Source organism: Papaver somniferum, chromosome 2, assembly GCF_003573695.1.
Source record: "Papaver somniferum cultivar HN1 chromosome 2, ASM357369v1, whole genome shotgun sequence".
Lineage (NCBI taxonomy): Eukaryota > Viridiplantae > Streptophyta > Magnoliopsida > Ranunculales > Papaveraceae > Papaver > Papaver somniferum.
Window position 1 is genome coordinate 54,867,265 of NC_039359.1, and position 7,011 is coordinate 54,874,275.

Genomic DNA, 7,011 nt, shown 5'->3' on the forward strand with positions numbered 1-7,011 from the left:
GAAGAAAGTGGAGTACATGTGGAGCTTAATAAGCTTGGGCATCTCCTTACCTAGAACTGAGGACTTTTATATTAAAACCGCACACCTTTTATCCCAAGGTGGTCAAGTAGGGACCACACTAGTGCTATGTGGTCGAGCCCATAAAAGGTTCATATGGTCCATGAAGATCCTAACATCGTTCACTCAAATAACGAAGATGCAGAAAGGTAATACCGTTTCAAAGGATCGATTTGTAAACTAAAACAACATATTAAATAATTTTTTTTTTGGCGACAAAATATGTAAAAAATAATTCCGATACAATTTCATGGATGGCTTGAGGATACAACTCCAGAAAGGATGGGCATCGTATGGGAGAATGTCAAGGCGAAAAATGTTAGAAAGGATTTGTGGAGTGAAGAATAAAAATATCTAACGGATTTTCTTTACTTTTGTAATGATAAGAATCGTAAACTTGATATTAATGAATATTATATTTAATATTCATATGTCGGAAAATGCATAACTAAATACAAATTATGCATGTGCTGTTACGGCACGGGTTAAACCCTAGTAAGAATTAAAATGTAATTATATTATATTTCTTCTATGAACTATCAATAATTATTGTTAAAATTATAATATTTTTTTATTAGTAATATTTAATACTTTGATACTCCCTCCGTTCCGATTTACTTGACGTTGTAGAGTTTTTCATGGATATTAATAAATATCAGAGAGAGTAAAATCTTTCCAGTAATACCCATATTAATTCCTACTTAAAAATTAAATAACCTAGTTTTGTGTTTCTAGAATATAGGGAAAGTTATCAATCCCATAGTAATGTACTTGGGATGTACAAGATTGAGTATATATCCTCCATGGGGTATATTTAAAAGTTAGAGTAATTGTTTTTGTGTTGATTACCATGAGAATTAATTCTTTGGTGTGATTCCAAAACAGGAGTAGATTAGTGAAAATTGGGAAAAAATACTAAAACTATCATCTAATTTATAACACAAAAAAACCCCTAAAAAAGCAAGTAAAATGGAACGGATGGAATAATATTTTGTTTTTTCGCATATAAAAAATGGAAAAAAATATTTTTTTTATTATTTAAATACATTAGTACTGTTGATAAATTATTAAATTTGAAATTTAAAATAATAGTTTTATGTAAAATACCAAACTGAATATTATTTAATATTATTATTATTTTTTAATAATTTAAATAAATTTTCAATTCAAATATAAAATTATTTCCACTAAAATAATATTCACATAAATAATTATTATTATTGTTGATAAATTATTTTTTTATTAAAAAATAGTAGTTTTATTTAAACAATTCCAAGTCCGAGTATTATTAATATTATATTTACTTAAAATAACTTTATTAATAATTTAAATAACCTTTTAACATCAAAAATCACATTTATTTTGTAGTAGGATTATAGGAAAAGAGAAAGATGCATAGAAGAAAAGGATTCTATTGATATGAATTGTCCGTTTACATGGATACAATATACTTTACATACATGAAAAGAGGAAACCCAAAAGACTTCTGTTTTGGACCACACATCCATGGGCATGGGCCCTTTAACACTCCTCCTTGTGTGGTTCAACAACAAAACTTTATGCATAGTGCTTCACATATAGTGCTTTGAATGTAGTTCTTCAAATGTCGAAATCAATTGCCTTACTTAAACTTTGACAAGGAAAAACCCAGTGGGATAAAACCTTGGTACAACTCTTCACATGTAGTACTTCACATGTTGTCTCTTACTTTACATGTGGTTCATCACATGCAATACGATCTTCACAGATCGATGAGTCTAAGTTAATTGCCTCGTCAAAACATCGCCAAGGAAACCCAGAGGGACAAAACCTGAATTAAAGAAAAAGAGTACAATATTAAGCAAACTTAGAACATAGTTGGACTCGAATATGTTGCCTCATTAAAACCTTGACAAGGAAAACCTAGTGGGATAAAACCTTGACGAAGGGAAAAGAGTACAACGTGACAGATGAAAGTAAAGATGATCTGTTGCAGATGATCTGTTGCAGATGATCAATTTGTTCCGTTGAAGTTGACTAGTTGCTTCACAACTCCTAAAGCAGAAAATCCTTGTGGGAAAGACAATAGCCTTAGTTGGGAAATTACTTCCCGGTGTTTGTTGTTGTCTCATTAAAAACCTTGACGAGCAACAAAACTCTGTGGGAAAAAGTAACCTTGGTGAAGGAAAAGAGTTCAACACACCATTAGATGCTCCCCCTGATGTCATCCAATTTTCATTAGTCTAGTGCAGTCGAAAGGAGTTTATCACACTTTATTTTGGTGACTTGGATGTTTATAGAACCATGTTGTTGACTATGGAAGTTACGTTGCTTAACGGACTATCGTGTTTCATTTCTTTGATTCAGATATTTTCAATAATATCAACGCGATCTTTATGTCTTCAACATTCAACATACTTGATGCTTTTAGTATTGTCTTGCTAAAAACCTTGTCGAGTAATAAAACCCTTTGGGAAAAACTATTCTCGATCAAAGGGAAAAAGAGTACAACACAGCTTCAATTCCGAAGTAAATTATGTCGACATCATATCCTTGGATCCTCCCCCTGATGTTGGAATCCCCCCTTGATTACTTTCAGAGTTGTTCCAGATTGTTCCTTTAGTCATGTACTTTTCGAAACTGAATATCGGTAATGACCTAGAAACTAGTCTACCGTATCTCCCCCTAATTACTTTTGTTGGAGAAGAGATTATTGTTCCTTCATAATCAACAACTTTTGGATTGCACTTTCATTAGCATTCCTTTTAATGTCTTTGTAGGGATAAAACAAATTTATGTCGATGGTTACTTTTAAGTACAATATTACAATTACTATACCATTCCAATGACGTTGTGTTGGCGATGAGCTATATCTAGATAACAAGCTCCCTGAGGATGTAAAATTTAATCGAGTACATTATTATACTAAGTACAACAATGCATATATTGTACTTAGATATGGGAATTTCATCTCCCAACACATCTTCGTCATATTCCTTTGGACGAAATGGTTACTTACTTACATTTGAACCTCGACTAATCATGGGAGTGCTATCAGGATGCATGTCTTTGTTAAATTGCCTGACAACTTTAGACATATGCAAACTGGTGGAATAATATACCACAAGCTCGGTATTCGATCGAGCTTTCCCTAGATTTTTCATCTCAAATTCGGATTTTTAAATAGCTTTTAAGATCTCTTATTACATCAAGAATACACATCATGTATGTACCATCAACATAAATAGCTACAATTACAAATCAGGAACTTTGTTATGAATACGCAAGGAAAAATAACTTACTTTTCTATCCCCTCCAAATCAAATAGCCACTTAGACGGGTATACCACATCCGCCTGATTGCTTGAATCTATAAGTGAACGTTCTATATAACTGTAAACACACTCTGTGGTTTAGAGTCATTTGATTTGGGATACAAAAGTATATCAAGTGCTTTTGTAAATATCTTCTATTTCTTGATTTTTTGAGAGATGCGTAACAACCACATACATATGCTGCATTTCAAGTCCTTTTAAAATTACCAATCTAACTAAGTAGCGGAACTCTGTAGCGTTCATTACAAGAGAACAATTCCAGGGCTTTGTGAGAAACCTCGCGCCACAAGGCGAGTCTTTGTACTTTAAGATTACTTTTTCTCATTATGCTTTATGATAAATTAATTATGTATGTCCAATAGGCTTTACACTTGGTTGGTTAGCACTACCACACCAAATACCCGTATATTTGCCAAAGAACTAAGTTCTACCTGGATTGTGTAGGCCAAATATGTTATTTATTTGAACTTAATCAAAATAAAGCATGGTTCGATCTCATTCTGATCTAACTCTGGAGCAACTATTTATGGGTTATATCATCATTGTGCACGCATGATCCTTCCATTGACTCATATGCATTCTCATAATCCGTCAGGATTTCATTGTTCTCTAGAATCATTTAAAACTTCGGAGCGTCCTCCAGTTTGATTCATGGACATATTCAGAGACAATCTTATGAGATGATTTCTGATGATATAAATAATTTGTGCCTTACTCTCCTACTTCCTTTCTAGATGAGGATTGATCGAACCAAGTGGTCTCTCCAACTTCCTTTATGGAGACACGGCCCCAAACGCACTTTCACTGAGTGTAGTTGCTGATAGACGCATTTATGTGTCTAATTTGTCCCAATTGTTTATATTGTTAGTACTCTATTTTGTACTTATTTGGTTATTTTATGTCTTTGTAGGTGTTTTTGGAGAAATAAGCTTTTGCGGCGAAATTGGCTAAAAAGTGGTTTTTGCGCTCGTGGGAGAAAATTACTATACGGACTCTCACTTTGGATAAGGGGTAACCTAATTACTAAGGGGCACCCCATTTCAGGACATGTACTAAAGGGACACCGGAACTGGATAGGGGGAGGTCATCTTCAAAGTTTCAAAACTGGATTTTGGCGGGAAAAAAGGCAGCAGCGTCAACAGTTTTGGATCAATGATTTGAGAGACCTAGGAGGCGATTAAATGGGCAAATTTGGTACCCACGGACTCTACAAGACATAGGGGACCTGTTAGAAGCGATTAGACCCATCTAATTGGGCTGGATAAGTCAGAAAATCCACACAAAGTCAAGACAGTGCACACGGCTTCTGTTTAGGGTTTGAGATTAGTTTGAGAGATTTATGGGATATCTTGCGTGGGATATACATCAAAACAGTTGGGTAAAAGTCCTAGAAGATATTTGAGACGAGATAATAGCTAGAAACAGCCTGTAACGCACAAGAAGAAGATTATTCTTCAAACAACCCGTAAAGAATAATGGAGATTTCCAAGGGGTTTGATCGAGTTTCAAGGGGATTTAAAGCCTATAAATAGTTGGTTTTATGTCATAGAAGGGGGATGAAGTGTTTGGGGGTCGATCCAGAGCCAGGAGGAGCGAAGAAGAAGGAAAAACAGCAATGTTCACCTGCTGCTGCTGCTGCCATTAAAAAGCTTCAAGAACACGAAGAACAGACTCTCCAGGGCAGACTTATTTTCAGCAGCGTCAACAGCATCAGAGAAGTGTCGCAGTTAGCTGCAGTTATATTCTATCGTTTCTGTTGGACGTGTTTTGTGAGTCTCAGAACCACTATTTTATAACTTTTGACTCTTTTAATCACACTTTGAACTTTGAATTAATATTTTGAGTGTGTGATTGATATGAATAGCTAAACCCCAATACTGGGATGATGGAGGAAGCCATATTTTACACATATAAAAATTATATTTAATTCTTTTATGACTTCTTGCATTTTTATTAAATGTTTTATGATTTTTTTCTTAATTGATTGTCATTTCTTTTGATGGTTTATGCTTGGTCTTAGTACTTTTGATATGCCATGCTTTCGATTTACAGTTAATCTTCTAAAAATCTACCTTGGCAAGAATTAGAGTCCCTATTTTTATGTGAGCTATAATTGTTTTGGAAATAAATATATTAATTATATGAATGATTATGGTGGAATCCTGAGTCCTAGTGTCTCTTGATCCTGTGACAATTTTGTATATATTTTTGCTTTAAAAATCTTTTCAAGTCCGAGCATCGAATCCTTATTTACCGCAATCGAATTACTACAACAAAATGGCGCCGCCGACGCGGACTTGTATATAGATTTGTTTTTAGGTTTATTATTTTATTTTATTTTTTTTACTATTATTTGTTCCTTTTTACGTTTCTTTTTGTGTCTTTGATTTACAGGTTCGAAGTGGAATACTAAGGACTTGGGAACAAAAAGCTTAAAGCTAAAAGTTAAAAGCTAAAAGAGAAGAAGAAAAAGACATAATTTTTTTTTTTTTAGGATTTAATTTTTATTATTATTATTTTTTTTGTATATAGCTTTTATTTATTTATTTTTAGAATTTGTAAATAGGCTTTATTTTTCATAATTTTTGTAATTTTGGACTTTTTATTTGGACTTTATTCTGGACTTTGGACATTATTTTTAAAACCCTACGGAAGGGTTATAAATTAAAAAAAAATTAAATACAAACTGTTTGCAGGGAAGGACGACGATTACTATATCGTCTCGGCCCCTCGGGTTCGCACACGTCATAGGAGTCGTGGCCCGAGTCGACGACAACGGTTCATCGCCCGTCTGGTACGAGAGGTAAGTCCAATCGAAACACCCGTGAATCTCCTGCAAGCGGGTTACTGTCTGCCTTAAGGTGATAATTGTTTGAGGACGAACCGACTGTCTTTATTTTCCTAGTAAAGGGCAAGGCCTGGCCTAAACAAGATAAGGACTCGGATTTCATCACCGTTTCCTTCTTGCCCGCCTTAGGAAAACGAAACCAAACGCGAACCTAAGCCTAAAATTTTGAATAGAACGAGACCAATAGGGTAACGAGCTTAATAGGAAACTCGTTCGAAAAATATTGGTTGCTCTTTAAGCACATTTCAAAGTTCATGATGGTTTCTGTGAGTTGAATGCGTGACTGCGCCGCCTTGTGATAGCGGTGAGGCCTTGGGTATCAAAGCTCCACTGAGCTTCCCTCGCCTCGATTCAACTTACATTAGCTCGGATTGATTCCAGAGGGGTGTGCTCAAATTGTAACGAATTCCTTTTCGAAGGAATAGAAGCTGGTCTAGAAAACAATCTAAGTGGAGCCATCATGCTTTTTGTTTGCTAGATTCTATAGGTTTGATTTGGTCGAGTCGGACTTGTTTGTGATTGCGTAGAATTCCCCTGCAATTAAGAATGTCGAACTGGTATGATAGAAGCCAATACAATGAATATCGACCTGAATTTGAATATGGACATCATCAGTATTATGACCATAGTGAGAATAGTGACTGGGGACGCCAACCTTTTCAAGGTTATGGTTCATACCATGGTGAGCCCAATTACTATCCGCACGCGCATCAGTCATACGAGCAAGAAGATTATAATACTAGTTCTTCGTCTTTAGAGGATACAATCAAACTTTTGAAAAGTAGTCCTTATT